We start from the raw sequence: 25,870 nt of genomic DNA on the forward strand, positions 1-25,870 counted from the left end.
TACAGAGATTTCTGAACCAGGCGGGAAAGGTGGTGATGAGCTGATCTTTCTTGACAAAATCTGCTGTCAAATAATTTTGATGAAAGAGTATTGTGAAAAGTGACAATCAACCCTTGTCTCAGTATTATTGCTCATTGCTTTCAGGGAAAAGGCTAAGATCCCATAAATGCAGGGAAAATCAGTTCTTGTAGACGTTCGTGCCTTTCTCGAAAATAAGTTTTTAACAGGAGCTTGATGAATGGATGAGGGTATGCACTCATGATGGGACACATCGACTGATTAGTTTAATGTGCTGGAATTAGTTTTTAACAGATCTATTTAATCAAGTAAGACTTTTTGTGGTAGGGTAATTTTCTTTCTTTTAGTTTTGTTATTCATATGTAATTTTAATGAATGAACAATATTGTTCAGGTAAAGCAGCTGACAGTTATGTCAGTCGGTGTTTGGTAGGACCCGGCAGAAGACCATCTACCGGTGCTGTGTGGTCATGGTTCCAGACTCTGTCTGGCAGTCAGTCGGTCAGATGAAAGTCAAATAGAAAATCCTGCAAGAACAAGTCCCTTAACAATAAAAAGTAACTGTGAGCAATTATCACAGTACAACACCACACTGAATTAGTAAACTTCAACTCAACTGATTTTGTCACTAAGTTGTGTCAAGTGCGGTGTACTATTGCTCACCTTGAGTCTTGTCTCTCAATTCCAGTTCATCTCTGGGAGATTGTTGCTTTATTCCAGTTGAAGCATACCACTGCTTTGTAAAGGTTCAGCATAATCATTATTTTTCTATTCGAGTAGTCTGTGACCTAGTGCAGTGAGAACTAATAAAATGTCTAATGTAATAAAAATATATACATGGCCCTGTAGTGCACATGACAATGCGCTTGACATATTTGTGGCCATGTATCAGTTTTAAGTGCAGAATAGTGTGCTTTTTAGAATACTATACAAGATTTTTTCTCAGTTATTACTGCACTAGACCATCTCTCCCTCTCCCTCTCTATCCCTCTCTCTCTATGTTTATGTAGCACTACCTCCTCCCTCTGTTTTTATAGTCTCTTTTTCCAATGTATTGGATCATCCCTCAGTTGGCATTCAACAAAATCAAGTCTCCGCTGATATTTAACTAGACCCTCTATGTTTATGTTACATAGAACATAGAACATAGAACAGTACAGCACAGTACAGGCCCTTCGGCCCACCATGTTGTGCCGAACCTTTAACCTACTCGAAGATCAAACTATCTACCTACCCTTCATTCTACTATCATCCATGTACCTATCCAAGAGTCGCTTAAATGCCCCTAATGTATCTGCTTCTACTACCACCGCTGGCAGCGCATTCCACGCACCCACCACTCTCTGTGTAAAGAAACCACCTCTGACATCTCCCCGAAACCTTCCTCCAATCATCTTAAAATTATGCTCCCTGGTGATAGCCCTTTCCACCCTGGGAAAAAGTCTCTGACTATCCACTCGATCTATGCCTCTCATCATCTTGTACCCCTCTATCAAGTCACCTCTCATCCTTCTTCGCTCCAATGACAAAAGCCCTAGCTCCCTCAATCGTTCTTCGTAGGATGTGCCCTCCAGTCCAGGCAGCATCCTGGTAAATCTCCTCTGCCATCTCTAAAGCTTCCACATCCTTCCTATAATGAGGCGACCAGAACTGAACACAATATTCCAAGTGTGGTCGAAACAGGGCCTTATAGATTTGCAGCATATCCTCGCGGATCTTCAGCTCAATCCCCCTGTTAATGAAAGCCAACACACTATACGCCTTCTTAACAACCCTATCAACTTGGGTGGCAACTTTGAGCGATATATGGACATGGACCCCTATATCCCTCTGTTCCTCCATACTACCAAGAATCCTGTCTTTAAGCCTGTATTCCGCATTCAAATTCGACCTTCCAAAATGAATCACTTCACACTTTTCCAGGTTGAACTCCATCTGCCACTTCTCAGCCCAGCTCTGCAACCTGTCAATGTCCCATTGCAACCTACAACAGCCTTCCACATTAACCACAACTCCAGCAACCTTCGTGTCATTGGCAAACGTGCTAACCCAGCCTTCCACTTCCTCATCCAAGTCATTTATAAAAATCACAAAGAGCAGAGGTCCCAGAACAGATCCTTGTGGAACACCACTAGTCACCGAGCTCCATGCTGAATACTTTCCATCTACTACCACCCTCTGACTTCCATGGGCCAGCCAATTTTGTATCCACACAGCCAACTTTCCCGGTATCCCATGCCTCCTTACTTTCTGAATGAGCCTACCATGGGGAACCTTATCAAACGCCTTGCTAAAATCGATATACACCACATCTACTGCTCTTCCTTCATCAATGAGTTTTGTCACTTCTTCAAAGAATTCAATAAGACTTGTGAGGCATGACCTGCCCCTCACAAAGCCATGCTGACTGTCTCTAATCAAACCATGCTTTTCCAAATAATCACAAATCCTGTCTCTCAGAATCCTCTCCAATAATTTGCCCATAACCGATGTAAGACTGACTGGTCTATAATTCCCAGGGTTATCCCTATTCCCTTTCTTGAACAACGGAACAACATTTGCCACCCTCCAATCATCCCGTACTACTCCAGTGGACAGTGAAGACGCAAAGATCATCGCCAAAGGTGCAGCAATCTCTTCCCTCGCTTCCCGTAATATCCTTGGGTATATCCCGTCTGGCCCCGGGGACTTATCTGTCCTCATATCATTCAAAATTTCCAGCACATCCTCCCTCTTAACCTCAACCTCTTCGAGCATATCAGCCTGTTCCACGTGTCCTCACAAATGACCAGGTCCCTCTCTCTAGTGAATACTGAAGCAAAGTATGCATTTAGGACCTCCCCTACCTCCTCCGACTCCAGGCACTCGTTCCCTCCACTATCCCTGATCGGCCCTACCCTCACTCTGGCCATCCTCTTGTTCCTTGGGATTTTACTTAACCCTACCCGCCAAGACATTTTCATGTCCCCTTCTAGCTCTCCTAAGTCCATTCTTCATGTCCTTCCTGGCTACCTTGTAACCCTCTCGAGCCCTGTCTGATCCTTGCTTCCTCAAACTTAAGTAAGCTTCCTTCTTCCTCTTGACTAGCTGTTCCACATCTCTTGTCATCCAAGGTTCCTTCACTCTACCATCCCTTCCCTGCCTCATCGGGACAAACCTATCCAACAGTCGCAGTAAGTGCTCCCTAAACAACCTCCACATTTCTGTCGTGCATTTCCCTGAGAACATTTGTTCCCAATTTATGCTCCCCAGTTCCTGCCTAATAGCATTGTAATTCCCACTCCCCCAATTAAATATTTTCCCATCCCGTCTGCTCCTGTCCCTCTCCATGACTATGTTAAAAGTCAGGGAGTTGTGATCACTATCACAATTGAACCCCGGTCGCTGGAGCTGTGAGGCTGCGGTGCTAACCACTGCGCCACTAGACATTATCTCTGTTGGTGCCATATTAAACCATCTCTTTGTTTAAATTGCACATGACCCATTCGATGGTTATTACTGCATTAGACCACGTATCTGTTCATATTACACTCGGCGCTGTTTCACATATTTCAGCACTGGACCATCTCTCTGTTTCTATTACACGAGACACTGCCTTAGCTTACTACATTAGACCATGTGCAGCTGTTAGTGCAGGAGACTATTTGCCTGCTTATAATACATTAGGCCTTTCTCAGTTATTACTGTAAGTAGGTCATGTCCCACTTATATTGCACAAAGCTATGTTGCCTTTTTATATTATGCTAGGCCGTGTCTCAGTTATTGCTGCCCTCGGCCGTATCTCCATTTATATCACTAAACCATGTCATATCTTATCATACATTAGTTTGTGTCTCAGGTATTAATCAACTGAGCCACACAAAAATTGGACGACGTCAGTGAAGGTAACAGGCTAAAAATGCAGTCTGTGGACACAGAAATTATATGAAATTTACTGGAAAACAGCAAGTGTTTCACTCATTTGTAAATGAAAGAAATGATAAACCAGTCATTTACAGATTTATTAACTTCACATCTGGTACATTTTTATTATCACTTTCACAAATCATCACACACGAGGCACGTAACGCCAGCTTCTTATTTTTATTCGTTCATGGGATGCAGGTGTCAGTGGCTAGGCCAACATTTACTGTCCATCCCTTGAATTGAAAGGTTTGCTCAGCCGTTGCAGAGGGCATTTACGGGTCAACAACATTTCTAAGTCTGGAGTCACGTGAAGGCCAGATTGGGTAAGGATGGCATATTTCCTTCCCTAAAGGGCATTAGTGAACCAGGTGCGTTTTTACAATAATCGACACAGTCACCCCTACACGAGCTTTAAATTCCAGATTTATTTATTGAACTCAAATTTCACCATCTGCTTTGGAGGAATTCTAACCAATGTCCTTCGAGCATTTGTCTGTTTCTTTGGATTACTAGATCAGTGACATCATCACTACGTCATCCTTTCCTCTGTGTGCTGGTGAAGTGATCACTTCACTGCAAAGTATGGAGACTTGGGAGTAGCCGCTCATTACCCACTGTCTGTAATTACATTTTGAATTAAATAAATGCTAAAAAAAAATTGGTGAAGATAATTATTTATATTTGTGGCATTGCAAACGATATGATTTGTTTTGTACCCATTCACACATGCATATATAACAAACACTTTGGTGGTTTTCCTTTGGTGAAAGAGTGAAACCAGAGGCTCTCTGGGCACTGTGCTAATGAAACACCCCTGTTTGAATGTCTGGATTTAGAACACAATTTTGATTCTAATTGCTGATTACCATAATTGCACTTGTCTGGAGGTGCTAAACTAGAGAACAGCAGGTTCAGCACTCAAGTTCTGATTAACTGCAATTTTCTTGAAGCAGTCTATATGGGCTCCATGCATCCAACTCGACTGTAAGTGTAGGGTGACCGGGCTGACACGTAGTGACTTTTTTCAGGATGGATCAGGAACCATTTGAGTGGGTGCACAGATTCTTAGACACAGCATTGTAGCTCCTGGTTGAGGAAATCCAGGGGAGGAGGTATGTCCTGTACCCTCCTGTCTCACTATCCTGCAGCAGCTTGGGCTGCTCTGCCTGACCTCTTGTCCTCCCACCATGCGTCAAGCCAGAATGTTGCCGATGATCAAGTACTCCTTTTCTCCTGCTGACTCTTATAAGGTCAAGTCATAGAGCTCTTACACTTTTTGGGTGAAGCATTCAGAGAATTTCCAAGAAGAAATGTTGGTAGTGTCTCGGTGAAGTCGAAAAAGTGTCCCAGAAATTCTCCTGATGGGTTTCAAAAGTCCTCTTCATTCCTTCAGCAGCAAGTGGACAATAAAATGTGATGTACATATAAGTAGCACATTGTCTGCCGCAACGTGTTTATTCTCAATCAGTTGTTTGCTGTTCAGAGAGAGGGTCTGTGAAGTGCTGGTTCGCAAATGGAGCGCCACCTCTTTCATGAGCGCTGACAGGCGATTTCAGTGGCAATCAGCTGCTGAATGGTCCTCTTGACAGGCCTTTCATAGCCCAGCATCAACTCCTTTACCAATATGGCGTCGTCCGTAAACGTGAGATAAACTAATGCTTCAGCTTAAGATCCCATCTTGGCTCCATTGGAGGCTCGTTTAGCACTTAATGTATCGGACAAAATCGTCCCCACTGCCTTTCAGGTGATATCAGGAACCAATAATCTCTTCCCTTTCTCTTGTCTGTTGCCGTGGACATTAAGGCTCCCATGGTCCCCATACCGTGTCCTGGTCAGCACTACTCCTTTCAACCATGGTTTAGCATTGTTCCATCTATGAGAGATGATGGACATGAAACGAACAATCAATGTATTCGTTCATGGGATGTCGACGTCACTGGCTAGGCCAGCATTTATTGCCCATCCCTAATTGCCCTTGATAAGTTGGTGCAGAACCACCTTCTTGAATCACTGCAGTCTAGGTACACCAAAAGTGCTGTGAGGAAGGGAGTTCCAGGATTTTGACACAGCGACAATGAAGGTAAGGTGATAAACTTCCAGGTCAGGAAGGTGTGTGGCTTGGAGGAATCTTACAGGTGGTGGTGTCCCTTTGCATCTGCTGCCCTTGTCCTTCTAAGGGTTAGAGATCGCCGAATTGGAAGGTGCTGTAGAAGAAGCCTTGGTGAGTTGCTGCAGTGCATCTCATGGAAGGTAAAACTGCGTCACATTGCTTAGGTGGTGAAGAGAGTTAATGTTGAAGGTGGTGGATAGGGTGCCAATCAAGCGGGCTGCTTTGCCCTGGATAGTGTCGAGTTTCTTGAGTGTTGGTGGAGCTGCACCCATCCAGGCAAGTGGAGAGTATTCCATCACACTCCTGACTTGTGCCTTGTAGATTGTGGACAGGCATTGGGGAGTCAGTAGGTGGTTTACTTGTCGCAGAATTGCTAGCCTCTGACATGCTCTTGTAGCCACAGTATTTGTGTGGCTGGCCCAGTTCAGTTTCTGGTCAATGGTAACCACCTTGATGCTAACAGTATGGGAATCAGTGATGATAGTGTCATTGAACACCAAGGGGAGGTGGTTAGATCCTCTCTTGTTTGAGATCGTCATTGACTGGACTGGTGTGGCGCGAATGTTTCTTGCCTCCTATCAACCCAAACCTGGATTTTGTCCAGGTCTTGCTGCATCTGGACACAAGCTGCTTCACTGTCTGAGGAGGTGTGAATGGTGCTGAACATTGTGCAATTAGCAGCGAATATTCCCATTTATAACATTATGATAGAGGGAAGGTCATTGATGAAACAACTGAAGACCGTTGGTCTAGGACACTACCCTGAGGAACTCCTGCAGTGATGCTTTGCGATGGAGATGATTGAATTCCAACAAACACAACCATCTTTTTTGCTCGGTCTGACTCCAGCCAGCGGGGAAGTTTTCCCCTGATTGCCATTGACTCCAGTTTTGCCAGGGCTCCTTGATCTCATACTCGGTCAAATGCTGCCTTGATGTCAAGGGCAGTCATTATCACATCACCTCTTGAGTTCAGCTCTTTTGTCCGTGCTTGGACCAAGGCTGTAATGAGTGCAGGAGCTGAGTGGCCCTGGCGGATCCCAAAGCGAACCCAAACTGAACGTCAGTGAGCAAGTTCTTGCCGAACAAATGCCACTTGATAGCACTGTCGACGACCCCTTCTATCACTTGCTGATGTTCAAGAGTAGCCTAATAGGGCGATAATTGGCCAAGTTGCATTTGTTCTGCTTTTTGCGGACCGGATAATTGTGGAGCAATTTTCCACATTACCAGGTAGATGCCAGTGTTGTAGCTGTACTGGAGCAGCTTAGTTAGAGGTGCGGCTAGTTCTGGAGCACAAGTCGTTAGTCCTATTGCCGGAATGTTGTCAGGATGATAGCCTTTGCAGTTTCCTGTGGCTTCAGCCGTTTCTTGACATCACGTGGAGTGAATCGCATTGGCTGAAGACTAACTTCTGTGATGCTGGGAACCGCAGGAGGAGGCCGAAATGGATCATCCACTTGGCATTTCTGGCTGAAGATGAATGCAAATGCTTCAGCGTCGCCTGATGTGCTGGGCTCATTTACGTGGGGTGGCTTCTCTTGGTACAGCTTTACTGATGGTTGTAAAGGCCAATCCTTAAGAGGCAGGTTGTGCTACAAGTGCTGGAAACTCTTCAACCAAGATGAACAAGAATATATGAACAGGAGTTCAGCCCCTTTACACTATTACTGATGTTTTTGCGCGCAAATCGACTACGTTCATCTGGAATTAGTTGCACCTTATATGTTGGGAGCTCCCAGAGAATGTGATGAGCTGGTACATCAGTGAAAATTGCTTTTTGATACATTAATATCAGGAATAGTATCTGACATCGACTTTTTCACAATAGCAGCAATAGCCAAACATAGCCACCAGGTGTCAGTGAAAGCCCGATTGTTTACCTTACATGAAAAGGGTGCTGTTTCAGTTATTACTGCCCTAGACTTTGTCTCTGTCTATAATGTACTAGACCCTGTCTCTGTTTCTATTCTGCTAAACCCTCCTTTAGTTTATATTGCACTCAATGCTGTCTCTGCTTCTATTGCACTAGGTAGTTTTCCTATTTGTATTGCAACAAACGTTGTCCCTGGTCATATAAATACAGTCCATGCTGCAGTTATTTTCACCTTGACCCAATCTCAGGTGTTAATATACTGGATTATGTTTCTGCTTATATCACACAATGCCTGTCTCAGTTATTACTGCACTAGACCCAGTCTCTGTTTATATTACACTAGGTCCTGTCTCAGTTATTACTGCACTAGACCATTGTTTCTATTTATATCACACAATCCCCTTGCTCTGATCTTACTGTACTAAACTATCTTGCTGTTACTGCTACATGGAACCCTGTCTCACCTATTGCTGCACTTGTCCATTTCTCAGCTCAGAGAAATTGATGCCCTGTATCAGTAATTACTACACTTAGTTCTTTATCAGTTTATATTGCACAACGTCCTCGAGCAGCACAAACTGCAGTGGACCTTGTCTCACTTTTTCTTATACTGCACCCTGTCTCAGGTATTACTACACTATACCATGTTCCTGTTATACTCCACTAAAATATGTTCCTGTTCATATTATACTGGGCCCGCTCTTCTGTTAATATTGTGCAAGACCCTGTCTATGTTTATATTGCAGTAGACACTGTCACCGTTTATATTGGACTTGACCCTGCCTCTGCTTATATGACATTAGACCCTGTCCGTTTATATTACATTAGACCCTGTCTCTACTTAGATTATAATAGGCTCTTTCTCTGTTTATATTTAACTCGACCATGTCCTTGTTACTACTCCACTGAAACATGTTTCTGTTTATATTAAACTGGGCCCCCTCTTTAGTTAATATTGCTATAGATCCTGCTTTTGCTTAGGGTACATTAGATCCTGTCTCTGCAAATATTGCACTGGACCCTGTCTCTGTTTGTATTATATTTGACTCTATCTCTGTTTATATTACATTTGGCCCTCTCTCTTCATTACTATTGCAGTAGCCCCTTTTTTGTTAATATTGTACTAGGGCCTGTCTCTGGTTATATCACACGAGACCCTGTCTCTGTTTATATTACACTAGGCTTTCTCCGTTTATCTTACATTAGACCATGTTCCTATTATTACTCCACTAAGAGATGTTTCTGTTTATATTAAACTAGGCCCTCTCTTCTGTTAATATTGCGCTAGACACTGCCTCTATTTATATTGCACTACATCCTGTCTTTGTTAATATTACACTAGGCTCCTTCTCTGTATTACAGTGGACATGTCCCTTTTATTATTTCAATGAAACATGTCTCTATTTATATTAAACTGGACCGTCTCTCTCCGATAATATTGCGCTAGACCCTGACTTTGTTTATTTTACACTAGGCTCTGTTTCTTTTTGTATTACACTGGGCAATTTGTTCATATTGCACGTGACCATGGCCCTTTTGTCCATCCACTGAAACATGCTTTGTTTGTATTAAACAAGGCCCTCTCTCTGAGTTAATATAGCACCAGACCCTGTCTTTGTTTATATTGCACTAGACCCTGTCTCTGTTTATATTGCATGAGACCCTGTCTCTGTATATATTAAACGAGTCCATGTTTGTTATCATTACACTAGACCCAGTCAGAGGTTTTAGTGCACGAAACAATGTCTCAGTAATTACTGAACTGGACCACGTCTCAATTTATATGACGGTGCGGCCTGTATCAATAATTTGTGCACATGTTCCTGCCTCAGTTTTACTGCACCAGACCTGTTTCTAATACAACAGGGCATATCTATGACCATATTGCCCCAGTACCACCCTTTGTCTATATATATTACACTAGACCCCCGTCTCTGTATGTATTACACTCGACCCTGTTTTTATTTATATTACACTAGACCATGTCTCTGTACAATCGACGCTGCCTCTGTTTATATTACACTAGGCACTTTCTGTGCTTATATTACACTAGACCATGTGCCTGTGTAGATTACACTGGACACTGTTTCTGTATACGTTAGACTAGGCCCTCTGTCTGTTTATATTATATTAGGCCCTGCCTCTGTTTATATTACACTAGATCCTGTCTCTGTTTATATTATACTAGACCCTGTCTGTTTATATTGCACAAGGTCTTGTTTCTGCTTATATTGTACTACAGCCTGTCTCTATCAATATTACTCTAGGCCCTCTCTCTCCATTAATATTGAGTGAGACCCTTTTTTTGCGATATTGCACGAGGCCTTGTCTCTGTCTATGTTACACTGGACTCTGTCTCTGTTTATATTACACTGGACCCGGTCTCTGTTTATATTACACAAGGCCCTGTTTCTGTTTATATAGCACTGGGCCCTGTCTCTGTTTATCTTACATTGGGCATTGTGTCTGTTTATATTACACTCGGCCTTGTCCCTGTTTCTATTTCACTGGCTCCTGACTATGTTTATATTGAATTGACCCTGTCTCTGTTTATATTGCACTAGACCCTGTCTCTGTTTATATTGCAATCGACGCTGTCTATGTTTATATTACACTAGACGCTGTCTCTGTTTATATTGCAATATACGCTGTCTATGTTTATATTACACTAGACGCGGTCTCTGTTTAGATTGCACTAGACCCTGTCTCTGTTTATATTACACTGCACCCTGTCTCTGCTTATGATGCACTATACCCCGTCTCTGTTTATATTACACTGGATTCTGTCTCTGTTTATATTGCACTGCACCCTGTCTCTGTTTATATTGCACTAGACCTCGTCTCTGGTTATATTACACTAGAGCCTGTCTCTATTTATATTGCACTGCACCTTATCTCTGTTTACATTGCAGTCGTTCCTGTCTCTGTTTATATTGCACTGGACCCTCTCTCTTTCTATACTACACAAACCAATGTTTGTCATCATTACATTAGCGCAGTCAGAGTTTTTATTGCACGAGGCAATGTCTCAGTAATTACCGAAATATACCCAGTCACATTTGATATTACTGGAGGTCCTGTGTCAAATTTTTGTGCACTAGTCCCTGCCTCAATTTTACTGCACCAGACCCTGTCCCTGTTTGTACTACAATAGAGTGTGTGTCTGACCACATCACACCAGTCCCTCTGTCAGTTATTTCAGCACTAGACCCTGCCTCAGCTGCTACTGCACTGGACCCTGCCTCTATTTATATTACACTTGGTAAAATCTCCATTACTGCTGGACTAGACCATGTCTCTGTTTGTATTATATTAATCCCTTTCTCACTTATTTTTGCACTGGTCCCTGTCTCAGTTGGAATTCATTCAGGCCTTGTTATTCGTCATTACTGCATTGGGCACTGTCTTTGTTTAAATTGAACTGGACCATGTCTCTGTGTGCATTGCACTAGACCCTGTCTCGGTTATCACTGCAGTGGACGATGTTTCTCTGAGATGAAGGAATATTATTATCAATAAAAATATTCGGCTGAATTGGTCACAGGCGATCGCCCAAAACTAGCGCTATCTGATCAGCCGCCCATTCTACGCAACCCCTGAGATTCAGTTCCATTGCAGTCAACAAAATTAAATCTCAGGTGTTGCCTATACTGGGCTGTCAAACCGATACTGCCCTTTCTGTGCCATTGCCTGAGACTAATTTCTACCTCAAACATTTGTTTGTATGAGAGGGTGGAACCACAGTCTGTATGGAAGAATATGTTTCGTCCTCTTAATAGTTATCAATAGCTGCGTGCAGTTTCTCATTGCTCTAGTATTACGTGGTTAACACTTGTGTCGAAAGGATGGGGGGAATGTTGTAACAATCTCCCAAAGATGAGCTGGGTTTGAGGGAAAGAAGTAAAGGTGCGCAAGAATGCAATGTGCCTTATACTACTTAATGACAAACTTTGTTGTGTTCAAGTTTACTAATTCACACTAGTGTTATACTGTGACAATTGCTTGCAGTTTTTAATGTTGAGGATTGTTTTTGTTTCCTGCAGGATTTACCCAATGATCGTGTTAGATAAAGCCTGGAACAGTGATCTCACAGCACCGGATGATGAGTCCTGATATCCAGCATTCATACTCATCTGGATAATAGGAAAAGCTGAAATGAGCGCACACAAAGTGTTATGTACACACGTGTGTGTGTGTTCGCGTGTGAGTGGATTTTGTTTTCAACGCAATGTCGGGTTCCGTGTTGGGCATGGTGAGGGGGGCGGTGCAGTTGTTGGGGGGGGGGGCGCTGGGGTTGGAGAATTGGAGCAGTGGCGGCCGCCACGGAACCCGATGCCGGGATTGCTGGGCCCGATCTTCCTGGCAGCAGGGAAGCTCCGTGCTGGCCCCTCCGCCGCTCTACCATGGGGCCCGAGTTAGTATATTTGAATTACCTCTCTGAAATCATTTAAATGGAATTCTCCGGAATTCTACCAGCCGCTCCAATTTTGAGCTCGACGTGTGGCACTCAAGTGCCTTCACTTTCCTGTTCTTGAAAACCTGATGCCACCGAGGCGAGAGTTCTCGATTCTGTAAACATTGGTAAGTCATGCCCTGCTCGTATTCTTTTTGGTAGCGGACCCGGACGTTTGCAGGCAAGTGAACTCACCAGAAATAAGGGGGTTTGGAACTCTGAATCAGGCTTTTGTGTATCGGCAAGGGGAGGAGGAACGCGTCTACTCTGCAGTTGTCTGATGGCAAAGGAAGGGGGAAGAGGTCCACTCTTGTGCCCGTCTCCCAACACTTTATGGCCTGTGCTCCTGTGAACAACCCAACACCAGTGGCTCCGTGGGCTACGGCTGTTTGGTGATGGACTACATCCACGATATCAGCAGCGTTTCCTGGAAGAAAGATAAAGAGACGATCAACCACTGGATTAAAAACTTACCCGTCAGTGCTGAACAAGAAGGGATCCTACACCCTGAGCAGCCAGTTAACCATCAACGAGTCAGAGGTGGGAAGCAGCAAAATCGACTGAGAGGTTCGACGTGGAGAGTCGCTCTGGATCAAGGTAATTCCAGGTTAGTGTTGTGGAAACTGTGTAAAAACAGAAAAGCTATCGTGATCTTGTGTTGAGCTTTGGCTATATCACATTTAGAGGATTGTGCACTGTTCTGATCCCAGGAAACTCCAGGTAGTGTCTGCTTGACAACAACTAACCTATTAAAATAAAAGAACAGTTTGTATAAGTTATTAATGTCTTCTCGAAATGTCTAAAATGTTTTTCTTCAAGATTGTAAAGGTGACATCGTCCATCCAACTATTATCCTCACCCAGAGTTCCAGTGAAGAAATCACAAGCAGCAGATTTGCAACTGTTGTGTGTTCAATCATCGATTTCCATCCAGAGTCAATAACCGTGAGTTGGTTGAAGGATGGACAACCCATGGATTGGAGCTTCGTCACCTCTACCGCCTGTGAAGTCAACGGGAACTTCTCGGCGACCAGTCGGCTGACTATCCCCGCTGGGGAATGGTTCACCAACACGGTCTATACCTGCCAGGTCTCCCATCAAGGGGTCACCCAAAGTCGAAACATCACCGGATCGCAGGGTAAGACACAAAATCCCAGGAAGCTCCAGATCATTCTGTGCTCCAATGATAATCAAATTCAGCAATTTACTGGAATTAGTACAAAGCACTAAATAATTTCCCTATTCGCCAGTTATATGCCTCATTCCGCTGTGAGTGCTGAATTAGAATTGCTCACGGTTCAACATGTCATCACATCACCAAAGAATGGCTCCCTTTGCTTTGATGTCATACAGGGAGCGAAGTGGCCTTGCTTTCAGTTTTGTCGTGATTTGGCCGATCATATTCAGAGTGGCAAAAGGTGTCTGGAACTCTTTACTAGTCACAACCTTGGGATCAAGTGCCAGAAAGAGCATCTTCCCTAATTAGAAAACTGTGTTCAATTCTGGACTCATGAACTCAGGAAGAATATATTGGCATTGGGAGTGATGCAACACAAATTGAGTAGAATGATAGCGGGGCTGAACGGGTTAAATAAGAAGACAGGTTTCATTGACCAAACTGGTATTATTTTGTGTTTAGAAGATTAAAGGGTGACCTACTTGAGGTGTTTAAGATGTTTACTGGAATTGATGGAATCGACGGAGAAAAATATTTCCTCTGGTGGGCGACTCCAGAACAAGGGGCATAACCTTCAAATTAGACCAATGTCATTCAGGGATGATATCAGGAAAGCTATTCACACAGCGCTTGAAGTTTGTCATCAATTCAAAATTTTCACGTAGAGATTGACAGCTTGAATTGATTGGCAAGGGTATTTTGATTTAGAGGTGCTGCACTGAACCAGGCCCTTTGTCCCACCAAGTCTGTGCCAACCAACAACCACCCTATTTATACTAACACTACAGTAATCCCAAATTCCCTACCACCTGCCTACACTGGGGGCATTTTCCAATAGCTAATTATCTATCACCTGCAAGGGTTTGGCTGTGGGAATAAACTGGAGCACAAGGCGAAAACCCACACGGTCACAGGGAAAACTTGCAAACTCGGTTCAGGCAGTGCCCAGAATCGAACCCAAGTCGCTGGAGTTGTGAAGCGGCGGTGCTAACCATTGCGCCACTGCACCGACCATCAAGGCTTCCTGTGTGTAGACGGTATTAAGATACAGATCAGCCAGTGTTGGATGGCTGGACAGGCTCGAGGGGCAAAACGGCCTATTCTTTTTCCGATGTTTCTCTTCCTGCCCTCTGGTCACATGGACTTCTGACTCCAGTTTGACATATGAGGAGTTCTCACTCATGACATATTTCAGAAAACTGCCTTTCACCGTTATTGCAAATTATTCCCCACCTCAAAAAGATTCCATAGAATTGCACTTTCCCGACTTTTCGCCCCTGCTCCGATTGGTTGCTGCATATTTTCATCCTCCCAAATATCGTGACAAGGCGCAGGAAAATTAACGTTCTTCCCTGTTAAGCGCAATATCCGGAATTCCATTTGACTCTCGTTTTGAGCCAGTGTGAATTGTATGCACAGCTCGTGTCCTTGGGTGACAGGCCCGTTATACTCAGCGGAGATGTCACCTGGTGCAAGGATCGATAGACGGCCAGAAATACGAACATGCGAACTGAGGAATTAGCAAAAGTAAGCTATTCGGCACTTCTCACCTGCTCCACCAGGATTTCGGGAAGAACTTTATTCAGTGCGAAACGCAATTTCTCACTCAATTATTTGATTTTTAAGCTGGGTACTTGTTTCAAAGCCCATTGCAGGCTTCTTAGGGTGCAATTACACAGTATATGTTAAAGAATCTCCCGGAAGCTTTTTCCAGTTGTTGTCCTTCCAATAAATGGTATTATTTGAGCAACAGCTTGAGGCTGAAATCTCGAAGTTGATTTATTTTCCGAGAGGCTGAACACTGGTGTCTGATTCTGAAGATGAATGTTGGTTTGATTTTCATTTCTGTTTTACAGTTCCTTGTTCCTGCAATGATCCAGTAATTAAACTACTGCCACCATCAATAGAATAGGTCTTACTGGAGGCGACGGTGACCTTAACCTGAGTCGTGTCGAATGCTCCTTATGGCGTCAACGTGCCCTGGACACAAGAACAGAAGCCTTTGAAATCAGAGATTGCTGCCCTACCCGGAGAGGATCCCGACAGCGTGATCAGCACCATAAACATCTCGACACAAGCCTGGCTGAGTGGTGCTGAGTTCAACTGCGTGGTGAGCCATCAGGATCTGTTGACTCCTCTCAGAGATTTTATCTGCAAGGAAGAAGGTGAGCGGTGAGATTGAAGCAATAAGTGAGAGGTGCCCCGATTTCTTGTGATTGTGAAAGGGAAAATTCTTCTTAACAAGTGCTCTAATGAACAACCCCAATAATTTAATTGTAATTCCACTAACGGAATCCACTGGAAGCAGAGGTGATGCATATCAGGGGAAGTTAAATCGCAGATGAGGGAGAAATGATAGAAGGAGGAGAAGGAAGGAGGATTGTGTGCAGCATAAGGAATCGTACAGACTAGTTGGGCAGAATGGCCTGTTCCTGTTCTGTAAATTCTATACAATTTCCCAGTCTAATACCTTAAGTTCTCAGCGAGAAGGATTGCTCCGGAGTCTAAAACAGGACAGGTCCCAGAGGGGAAAAGGAAAGCCTTTAAAATCTCGCACAAAGCACTATTCCTCTCACATCTAACCACCAGTTTTATTCTCTCTGGAATTCTCCAGTTTATTGATATCTATTTTAATTTTTCTGTGGATAAAGATCTGCGGGAACCGTCCGTGTCTGTCCTCCTGCCCCCGGAAGACGATGTCTCCGCTCAGAGGTTCCTCTCCCTCACCTGCTTAGTGAGAGGTTTCTCCCCCCGAGAGATCTTCGTCAAGTGGACCGTCAATGACAAGTCGGTGAATCCCGGCCACTACAAAAATACCGAGGTGATGGCGGAGAACGACAATAGCTCCTTCTTCATCCATTATCCATTGCAGCGGAGGAGTGGGTCAGCGGCGCTTCTTACTCCTGTGTGGTGGGACATGAAGCGATCTCCTTGCAGATCATCAACAGAACTGTTAATAAATCCAGCGGTAAACCGAGTTTTGTGAACATTTCCTTTGCACTGTTGGACACTGTTAATTCATGTCAATGAGAATCTCTCGATTGCATTTCAATCTTAAATACCTGTTCTTCCAATCGCGATTTAAATACACAACCGCTTAATTATTTTTGCTTGCCACATTTGCTAGATGTAGGTCAATTCAACTAAAATAGGATATTTGCAGATCTCGGGCTCTAGTATTTTAGAACCAGTGCTCCCAGATACACCACAGGTTGGCTACAGAGCAAAGCTCATTCATTAGAGGATTCCGTTGAGTAACTTCGGCAACGTTTCCCCTGCTGGGGGAGGTCTGAAATTTTCCCTTCTCTAACAAACAAATGCAGACATTTAGATCACAGTATCTCTGTTTCCCGTGTTGTCAGCCCCTTGAGAATTGGTGTCAGTTTTAAATTGCAGCAGAAGAAGCACTGGGAACTGAAGGGAGGGGCACAAACCAACAGCAAGTATACCAAAATCTCCCATCAGAAAGAGGAAAAAAGGCGATTTATTGACTCACTGTATCCCTACTTTCTAAACATAAAGAAAGGAAAAGAACAATTGCTTCTCCACTGCAGCTCCACTTCTCCAATAGAGAGAAGGGAAAGGCAGTTGTCGCCCCTCTCCCCAATTTTTACAACAGAGAAAGGAGCAAAGCCATTTGTTAACCCAAAGTTTGCCGATGACATGAAGGTTGCTGGATTTGTGGATAGTGTGGAAGTCTGTTGTAGGTTGCAACTGGACATTGACAGGATGCAGAGCTGGGCTGAGAAGTGGCACATGGAGTTCAACCTGGAAAAGTGTGAAGTGATTCATTTTGGAAGGTCGAATTTGAATGTGGAATAGAGGCTTAAAGACAGGATTCTTGGTTGCGTGGAGGAACAGAGGGATCTTGGGGTCCATGTCCATAGATCGCTCAAAGTTGCCACCCAAGTTGATAGGGTTGTTAAGAAGGCGTCTGGCGTGTTGGCTTTCATTAACAGGGGGATTGAGTTTAAGAGCCGCGATGCTATGCTGCAGCTCTATAAGTCCCTGGTTCGACCACACTTGGAATATTGTGTTCAGTTCTGGTCGCCTCATTATAGGAAGAATGTGGAAGCTTTAGAGAGGGAGCCGAGGATATTTACCAGGATGCTGCCTGGACTGGAGGGCACGTTCTACGAAGGAAGATTGAGGGAGCTAGGGCTTTTCTCATTGGAGTGAAGAAGGATGAGAGGTGACTTGATAGAGGGGTCCACGATGATGAGAAACATAGATATAGTGGATAGTCAGAGACTTTTTCCCAGGGTGGAAAGAGCTATCACCAGGGGGCATAATTTTAAGGTGATTGGAGGAAGATTTCGGGGCGATGTCAGAGGTAGGTTCTTAACACAGAGAGTGGTGGGTGCGAGAAATGCGCTGCCAGCGGTGGTAGTAGAAGCAGATACATTCGGGGCATTTAAGCGACTCTTGGATTGGTACATGGATGATAGTAGAATGAAGGTAGGTAGTTAGTTTGATCTTAGAGTAGGTTAAAGATTCAGCACAACATCGTGGGCCGAAGGGTCTGTACTGTGCTGTACTGTTCTATGTTCTTTGTTCTGTACACAAAACACGCTCTCTGCCTGTTAAGTTAGACGCACACACATGCTCCACTTTTCTGGTATGCACATGCTGAATCTCTGCTTCCTACCTTTCTACTGTACCCGTGACCCCTGCTCCTCTGTCACCTGTTTTCCTGATGACCTTTAACTCTGCTCCGCTACATTCCCTCTGATACCATCTCCCTGAACACGCTGAACAGCACCCTAGGGATCCGCCATTAAGAAGCTGAATTGTTCTCTACCTCCTTCACAGACTCACCGGATGTTTTTGACGCCTCCCAGCCAAGGGAACATCTTCAGAGATTTCTGATCTGGTCCGAGGATCTTCCAAAATTTTCCTTCTAATGCGGAGCCGCATTTCCTCCATCTTCAGCTGCTTCATCAATGACCTTCCGACAATCATAAGCTGAGAAGTGGGGATGTTTGCTGCTGATGGCACAATGATCAGCACCTTTCGCAACTCCTCAGATACTGAGACTGTCCGTGTAGAAATACAACAAGACTTGAACAATATTCAGGCCTGGGCTGATAAGTGGCAAGTAACACTCATGCCACACAAGTGCCAGTCAATGAAGATCTCCAACAAGAGCGATTCTAACCATCTCATCCTGACATCCAAGGGAATTATGGTCGCTGAATCCTCCATTATCAACATTTTGGGCTTACTATTGACATGAAGCTGAACAGGAGTAGCCATAGAAATACCAAGGTTAGGAATTCTGCGGCGAGTAACTCACCTCCTGACTCACCAAAGCCTGTCCACAATCTGCAAGGAAAAAATCAGGAGTGTGATGGAATATTCCCCAGTTGCCTGGATGGGTGCAGCTCCAATAACCTTTAAGAAACTCGACGCCTTCCAGGACAAAGCAACCCGCTTAGATTGTCACCCCATCCACTAACATTCACTCCCTCCACCACCGACGCATAGTGGCAGCAGTGTGTACCATCTACAAGATGCACTGCAGCAACTCACCAAGGCTTCTTGGACAGCACGTTCCAAACCCGCGACCTCTACCAACTCGAAGGACAAGAGCAGCAGATGCATGGAAACACCACCAACTGCAAGTTCCCCTCCAAGCCACATGCCATCCTGTCTTGGAACTATATCGCCGTTTCTTCACTGTAACTGGATGAAAATCCTGGAACTCGCTTCCTAACAGCACTTTGGATGTACCGACACCAGAAGGACTGCAGCGGTTCAATAAGGCAGCTCATCACCAGCTTCTCGAGGGCAATTAGGGATGGGCAATAAACACACACCTGACCAGCGATGCCCACATCCCATGAAGGAATTACAAAACAACTGATATTCAGGTGTCAGGTCTCCTGTGGGTGAATATGATATCAGGTTAAGGGAGGGAAGATTTAACGGCCCTTTGAAGGGCTCGGAATGATATTTGGGAATGGGTGGTGTTGATGCCTGAACTCTTTCTCTGTCCCAATCTCTCTGCTCCCTCATCCCCCACCACTATCATTTGGGGCCGTCCTGTCCTCTAAGCTACATTTATCTTGAATTGCCCTCATTGTCTCACTCTCTGTCCCTCTGACCTTTCCCCAGACTGGGTCAGTCTCATTGGTGCACGGCCCCTTTAAGATGCTGGATAAACCTGCCATGAGTCAGAGATTACAGGGGCTGCGCGGAGGCTGGAGATGGCCGTGGCTCACTGACGCTCAATGAATTGGGAAAATAACCAATCATAGTGCGGTGACGTGATGTAACAATTGTTCCGCCATCCACAGCTGGTCCAACTGGCCTCCACCGTGGTTCTGAGACGGAAGCTCCACCATTTTTCCATGACGGACGCTCCGACACCTCTGTGTGGCGTACGGTCGGCCATGTTTCAGTGACGTCACAGGGTGTTTGGCGTTTATTAAAAAGAACAATTCGATTGAAAGGAAAACTGAATTCAGTTTCTATCAAAATTGTTGTTCCATATGCACCTATAAAAGTGAAGGTTTCGTCCGGTATCTCAATACATAAAGATGTGGATAAACAGTTGTCGTTGGGCACATGTGCTGTCCGGTCTCCCAGAGTACAGCGCGACCCATCCTTTCGCAACTGCTGTGAATTGTGGGAGCGACAGCCCTCCATGGCCCAGTCATTAACTGAGTAAATCCAAACTCAACCACCCTTCCATCCGGGTATTGCCAGGGTTGTTATCCTGGACAGACTTAAAAGTGAGGTGGCAACCTGGTGAAGCAACAACAAAGGACTACATTCATGGTAAACAGTGACAGTAGCATGCTAGAGTCAGAGGTAAGTGATACCACAACCAATGGATCAGATCAAAGCTCTGCGGACCTGCGACATGAACATGAAGCAAATAACCAAAGGAGGAGGCTCCAAAAAGATCCTCATCCTCAATGATGGGGAAGACCAGCATGTCACTGCAAAAGACAAGACAATTTACAACCATCTTCAGCCAGAAATGCTGAGTGGATGATTGCTCTCAGTCTCCTCCTGAGGTCCCCAGCATCGAGGATGCCAGTCTTCAGCTAATTCAAAGAACAAAGAACAGTACAGCACAGCCACAGGCCATTCGGCATTCCAAGCCTGCGCCGTATTGATGCCTGTCTAAACTAAAACCTTCGAAATTCAATTCACTCCACGTGATATCAACAAAACGGCTGATGGCACTGACATCCCAGCTGCAGTATCGAAGACCTGTGCTCCAGAACTGGCTTTACCGCGAGCCAAGTTGTTCCAGTACATTTACAGCACCTGCATCTACCCGGCAATGTGGAAAATTGTCCAGGTATGTCTTGTCCGCTAAAAGTAAGACAATTCAGCCCGGCTAATTACCACCCCATCAGTCCATTTTCAAACATTAGCAAAGTAATGGAAGGTTTCATTGGCAGTGATATCGACTGGCAGTTTCTCAGCAAAAACCAGCTCACCGATTCTCAGTTTAGGTTCAGCAAGGGCCACTTGACTCCAAACTTCATTACAGCCTGGGTATATACATGGACCAAGGAGCTGACTTCCAGGGCTGAGATGGGAGTGACTGCCTTTGACATCAAGGCAGCATTTGACTGAGTGTGGTAACAAAGACTCTCGCAAAATTGAAGTCAATGGGAATCAGGGAGAAAATACTGCACTGGCTGTAGTCAAACCTAGCACAAATGATTGTGGTTGTTCGAGGTCACTCACCACAGCCCCAGGAAATCAATGCAGGAGTTCCTCAGTGTAGTGTCCTCGGCCCAACCACCTTCAGCTGTTTCATCAATGATTTTCTCTCCATCATAAGGTCAGAGACTGGGATCTTCGTTGATGATTGTAGTGTTCAGTATCATTCATGTCTCCTCCAGATATGAAGCATTCTGCCCCTGCATGCATCAAGATCTGGACAGCATTCAGTCTTACGTTGTTAAGTGACAAATAACGTTCGCGCCACCCAGGTGCCAGGCAAGGACCATCCCCAACAAGAGAGAATCTGACCATCTCCCATTCACGTTCAATTAAATGACCATCACTGTATTCCCCACCATCAACGTTCTGTGAATTAATATTAACAGGAAACTTAACTGGACAAGACATATAAATACTGTGGCTACACGAGCAGGTCAGAGGCTAGGAATCCTGGGTCGAGGAACTCACCTCTTGACTTCCCAAAGCCTGTCCACCATTTAGAAGGTACATGTCAGGAGTGTGATGGAATACTCTCAACATTCCTGAATGACTGGGGCTCTAACAACACTCAAGAAGCTCGACACAATCCAGGACAAAGCAACCCGCTTCATCAGCACACCATACACAACATTAAACATTCATTCCCTCCACCACTGGCGCAGAGTGGCAGTAGTGTGTACCATCTACAAGATGCCCTGCAGCAACTCATCTCGGCTCCTTCGCCGGGACTTTTCAAATCCGTGACCTCACCCTACCTAGAACTGCAAGGGCAGGAAACGCATGGGAACACCATCACCTGCAAATTCACTTTCAAGCCACACATCATCCTGACGTGGATCTACATTGCCGTTCCTTCACTCTTGCTGGGTCAAAAACCTGGAACTCCGTCCCTAACAACACCGTGGGTGTTACTATACACAATGGACTGCAGCGGTTAAGAAAGCTGCTCACCACCACCTTCTCAAGGACATTTAGGGATGGAAGACCAATGCTGACCTAGTCAGAGACTCTCATTTCCCATGAAATAATAAAAAAACAGACTGCAGTGTCCTGCGGAGCGGAGAGAACCTCTGAGCAGATTGCAGACTGAATCCAGAACATCACAAAGGTGGTGTCTGCTCATCAACCAAACACGGATTGAAGCAAAGAAATGGAAATAGGAAACTCTGCTGATCCCCGTGGAAGCAGGATGACCATAAATGTAACCCCGAGAGTGATATATCACACAGAAGAAGTAGTTTTACTTTATATAATAGAAAGGGAGAGACTTTAATTTATGTCGCACCTTTCACGGCATCAGGACGTCCAAAAGCGTCTTATAGTTAAGGAAAAACGTTTCAGGTGTAGTTACTGTTCCAATGCAGGTAATATTATTGACATAGAGTGAGGTCAGAATACTTTTACAGAACATTTTGTCAATCTGACCCTGGTGGATGTGAAGGGATTTGGAAATGCCGATACTTTCCCAATAATTCCAATTGATCATCAATAATAAAAACAATATCGGATCACAAAAAAAATCGATGCAATTGTCTGCCGGTCTGTCTGTTTATAACACATTGAAATACCGTTCCGAACGGAACAATTGTTATCCTTCTTCAGACTATACAGTGACAATGGGTGAATGAAAAACATTGATTGCAGCACTTCACTGTTTCAGTCAACCGTGCCGTGACACCTGTGATTTAACCTTGCTGTCAATACACCGCCCTGTGCAGTATTCCCATACAAAAGTAATGCCTGTAATCTCCAGCTGTCACCTGTGAAACCACGAAACTGACGGCTTTACGTTTGGCCAAAAATGAGGTGCTGGAGCGCCATCGAGTGGCGTCAGGCGGTAAATGAAATACTGACTGTGAAAAATGTGGATTCTCAATTTACTCACCAAACTGCTGCATTATCACGTTGAACTATTATTATGCTAGAGTTCTATAGTTGTCACTGTTTTATTTTTATTATCACTGTAACTGCTGTCATTTTATTGGTTTGCAGTTACTACCGTTGCTATTTTATAATAATTCTGAGATTTCTTGTCTCGGTTTACGGGTGTGATCATGTCACGAACACATTACACGCGCATTCGCAAACATTAGCAGAACTTAGCATTAATAATTCCTCGGTTCATATGATTGGATTTCTAATTTGCTAGGACTAGAAGTCTTTCAACCTCTCGAATCATCAAATACGAAGATCAAGCAACATTCAGAAACTCCATGAAGCGAAGGTTATTAATATTTTGCTGTTGAGGTTTAATCTGTATGTTGAACCCAACACGATATAAAAATGTAAATCAATTTCATTGCATATCAAACAATTCCAGTTGGCATCATTAGGAGTTAAGAGAGCAAAGCTCTCTGTGAACTATCCAATCAGACACTCCGAGAGTCGGTACAACATGGGTTAGATTCAGAGTAAAGCTCCCTCAACACTGTCCTTTCAAACACTGCCAACGGAGGTATAGCACGGGTTAGGAAGAGAGTAAAGCTGCCTCTGCGCTGCCCCATCAAACACTCCCAAGATGAGTACAACACGGGTTAGGTACAGAGTAAAGCTCCCTCTGCGCTGCCCCATCAAACACTCCCAGGGCAGGAACAGCACAGGTTAAATATGGAGTGAAGCTCCCTCTGCGCTGCCCCATCAAACACTCCCAGGGCAGGTACAGCATTGGGATTGGCTGGTCAATTTGGAGCACTTCCTGCCAGCAATCAGGGGGAGCAGCTGCACCTGTGTTGCAGCAATTGCAGAGTGGAGAGTGGAGACTGCAACAACTGGGGAGAGGAGAGTGGAATAACTGCAAAGAGGTGACTATAGAGTGGAGACAGCTGCATTTCCTGAGGAACTGTTGCACTTTTTCAAAGATTAAGAAGACCTGCAAATCATTTTGGAGAGGTGGTTGTTGCAGCACCAGAGAACTGTTGGTTGTTTGGACTGCTGGGGGAGGGAGGAGGCACCGGAAGATCCAGAGGTGGGGCTGCCAAATTCTATAGGGAGCCCTTGTATTTGTTCTTGTGTTTATCTGCCATCCTGCACAGAAGGGGCTCCCTCCCCACCCCCAACTGTGTGGCTCGGGACGGCTGGAGCTGCCCGGCTGAAGACTAGCTTAATACAACAACAGAAAAGGGAGAGAACCGGGCGGCTCTAGCCGACCCGGGCGAAGAGCCCTCCCCTAACTGGAAGATTGAACTGTAGACTCTGCAGGAAGTTGCTGCAACCACCAAGTGAACTGTAACATCCTCGCAAGTGTTCTCTCTCTTCTATCACTCGGCCACCTATCCTCTCCTCTCCTTGTCCTTTTCAACCCTATCCTCCTCTACTCCCATCCTCACCTCCCCCATCATATTGTTTGTGTTTAAGAAAACTGTCATGTGCTTTGTTTCTTGGGGGTGGGCGTAGCTCTGCGACCCCATGGTAAGCCCCTCTTCGCCGGTGGCGGGGCCTTCCCGTTCATATGCTGCTGCGGCTGCTGCAGCTGCAGCTGTTGCCCCGTCACCGTTTGCTTTATTAACATCGAAGAATGGGGTCAAGAGCTACGTCCACCCGAACATGACTATCGAGACATGCGTGAAAGCAATGGCCAAGGTTGTCGGCCCGTCGGCCATTGTTGCAGCCTCTAAAATGTATGGGAAGGCAGTGTTGTGGAGGGCTAGGTGCACTTCCACTCCCTCCTCACAGTGAGGTGTTTGTGACGGATTTTAAGTACCTTTGACATGAAGATAACCATAGCCAGCCTCAACATCAACGGCAGCAGAGGGGCTCACCGCAAATTTCACAATCTCTCAGTCCTTAGGGAAGGGAGATACACGGTGAGCTTTCTGCAGGAAACCCACACCGTTCCAGGAGACAAAGCCACCTGGCTCCTGGAGTGGCAGGGTGGGGTCTACATGAGTCACCTCGCCCCTATTTCTGGTGGCGTGGCTATCTTGTTGGCCCCGACTTTTCAGCCGGAGATCTTGGGGATCAAGTAGCTAGTGCCGGGCCACTTGCTCCACGTCGCCATTCACCTGGGTCGCGTGCCGCTCCACTTTGTGAACGTGTACGCGCCCAGGCCCGGCGCGTTGCAAGCGCGCTTCTTTGAAGAAGTGGCCGCTCTCTTGATCTCCATCGATCGCGGCGAGTGCATCATCCTCGGGGGGGATTTTAACTGCACCCTCGAGGTGGGGGATCGCTCCGGTCCCCAGCGCGGCCAAGCGTCGGTGGAGAAGTTGAAGGGACTGATCAGCTCCCTTAACTTGGTGGATGTGTGGCGGAATGTCCATCCCGACTCCAGCGCCTTCACGTGGAGGTCTGGAGGAGTGGGGTCGCGAATTGATCGCCTCTACATTTCGCAGGCGTACGTCTCCTGCATCTCGGCGGCCTCCATGCGGCTGGTGCCTTGCTCGGACCACCGCCTGGTGTGGGCGGAGTTCAGTCCACTCCGCACGCGGGTGGGGTCCGCGTACTGGCACTTTAACAACCGGCTGCTGGAGGACGTGCGATTTCGGGACTCGTTCTGTCGAAAAATACAGAGACATTTATCAACCCGACTGCAGGTCAGTGACTCTGCTTTCCCCCAATTTAGCAGAGGTTTGTTATTCAAACGGCGCTTTGGTCAGTCCAATGCCTCGCACCTACCAAGTAACAGCTTTCTGTGTCACAGACCCCGCC

The 25,870-nt window shown here is 45.3% G+C and overlaps 1 pseudogene; it reads left to right on the forward strand.

Moving 5' to 3' along the window:
* Nucleotides 1-12,756: 12,756 nt before the first annotated feature.
* LOC137348554 (Ig heavy chain C region-like) lies at nucleotides 12,757-16,582 on the forward strand (annotated as a pseudogene).
* Nucleotides 16,583-25,870: the final 9,288 nt, after the last annotated feature.

This window comes from Heterodontus francisci, chromosome 34 (assembly GCF_036365525.1).
Source record: "Heterodontus francisci isolate sHetFra1 chromosome 34, sHetFra1.hap1, whole genome shotgun sequence".
In the NCBI taxonomy this organism is placed as follows: domain Eukaryota; kingdom Metazoa; phylum Chordata; class Chondrichthyes; order Heterodontiformes; family Heterodontidae; genus Heterodontus; species Heterodontus francisci.